Source organism: Bactrocera neohumeralis, chromosome 4, assembly GCF_024586455.1.
Source record: "Bactrocera neohumeralis isolate Rockhampton chromosome 4, APGP_CSIRO_Bneo_wtdbg2-racon-allhic-juicebox.fasta_v2, whole genome shotgun sequence".
Taxonomy (NCBI): domain Eukaryota; kingdom Metazoa; phylum Arthropoda; class Insecta; order Diptera; family Tephritidae; genus Bactrocera; species Bactrocera neohumeralis.
In genome coordinates this window covers 69,397,044-69,399,041 of record NC_065921.1, presented here as the reverse complement: position 1 = coordinate 69,399,041, position 1,998 = coordinate 69,397,044, and the positions used below count along the sequence as shown (strand labels likewise).

At 37.1% G+C, this 1,998-nt stretch overlaps 1 long non-coding RNA gene across 1 annotated transcript; it reads left to right on the top strand.

Annotated features, from left to right (window-relative positions):
* Positions 1-644: 644 nt before the first annotated feature.
* On the top strand, positions 645-863 carry LOC126757067 (uncharacterized). Its single transcript, XR_007666683.1, has 2 exons — positions 645-736; positions 795-863. It is a non-coding gene; the product is annotated as an uncharacterized LOC126757067 (long non-coding RNA).
* The last annotated feature ends 1,135 nt before the right edge of the window (positions 864-1,998 follow it).

The following is a 1,998-nucleotide window of genomic DNA, read 5'->3' as shown; positions in this document are numbered from 1 at the left end:
CGTGATCTTGGCGAACCTGCATGTCCTTAAGGCATTCTTCATATCTCACCCTGATTAGTCTCTCAGCCTTTTCGGAAATTTCACTAGTTATAGTTTTTAGCGACTTCATTCATATTTCGTGCACTGTTTCGATAGCCCGACGGATGCCAATTTTGGCAATCTCATCAGATATTATGTTTCACGGAATGCCTTTATGGCGGCTACATATAATGCTTCGTTGTTTCCAAGCATTTTCTTTGACGTAATACGGTGTGAGATTATTGCCCTAATTGTCGCCTGTCTTATCGACGTATTTATGGTATTGATCTACTTTATGTTGTTTCTTGCGTTGTTAGCTATATCAGCGTCTTTCCTGACCACCTGGAAGATACTCCAGTGCTCCAAAAGCTTGAAGAGTTGCCTGAGATGCATGTCCTTAGCCGACTCTGATACACTTGCACGCATATTTTATTATCCATAATAATATTTCTGTTTTATGTATTCGAAAAAGTTGCCTCCAGTTCATTAAAGTGGCATATTAAATGATCCCATCACACAAAATGGACCGCAGTGGATTGAAACACAAGCGTCAACAAGTGTGATTTCAAAAATAAAAATACTAATTTAATGTGGCACAATGCCAGGGATATTTTGTTATAATATTATTATTTTTTGTTGTTGTTTTGGAGCACCATACGAAACACAAATGAGTGTCAGAGATAATGCGCGCTGAAGAGAAGATTAAAGGATAGCGAGAGTAAGAGATGCAAATAATGTGAATATAAAAATATATATACAGATATAGCAATATGTAGGTATATAATTGAGAGTGAAATACATATATGAATAAACTTGGATATGTGGCAACCTTCTGCATATAAGTACATATGTATATTTGCACCTTTGGCACACTCTAATCTGTCGTTACCTCGGCTACATGAAGACTTATGACTAGCACATTCACTAAGTGCAGCTAAGCAGACAATATAAACGAGTTCCGGGTTTTTAAAAGGTGTTAGTGGCGTCTGAGTTTATCGGAGGATACTTGTACCATGTGAAACCAAAACACACACTCATGGCGCAAGCCTGCCAAATGCTAACTACAATTGTGGAGAAAAACGTGCGCTAAATGCACACACGTACATAGAAAACATTATTGCCGCATCCGCAGAGCACTGAGTCACACAAATATCCATTTACATGAACATATATGTATGTACGTATGGCTGAAAGCATTTAATGCGCCAAATGGGGAATTGAAAGGAGGCCGCGCACAAAGCTAGTGTCACTCGCTTTTGTTCGCTGGCATGATAAAATGCCGTTTGATAAGAATAAAGTTTCGCACTCACAGAAGCGAAAGAAGTTATTGTAAAGCACAATGTAAAAGATTTCCCGGTATTTCAATTATAGTAAATTTAGTGAAATAATTTAAATTTTAATATTGTTATTAATTTTAATAAATTGAACGAAAATAAATTTGACATACATACTACTATGGGCAAAAAGTAGTAATACTTTTTAATTTAAACTTCACGCGAAAACCCATTCGTCGAAATATTTTTTTCTAGGTTTGTGTAACTCTCAATAACATCTGAGCCAAATGTTGCATCAAAAAAATCATTAATGTTTAGTATATGCTTGTCTTTCTGAAGTAATTACTCACGTCTGTAAAAAAATGCTTTCCAACTACCACGATGTTCTGAAACGTCTGGCGATGATCTCTGAATCTATGCTTACGACCCAGAAACAGATAATCAAACGGATGATAGTTGTGGCAAAGGTTAGCCGAAGCCGAAAAAAACACGTCAAAGCAGGTCAAAAATCAAGGTTATTGATTATTGAAAGATGCTGAACTCCAAGTTCCATCCAACCGGGCAAATTATCAACAAAGAATACTGTTTGAGTGATATGCTTCGTTTTCGTGAAGCTATTCGTGAAAAAGAGGTCGGAATTATGGGCCGTAAACTCTTGGTTTTAGCCCCACGACAATGCACCGTCGCATACTGCATTGATTGTTCG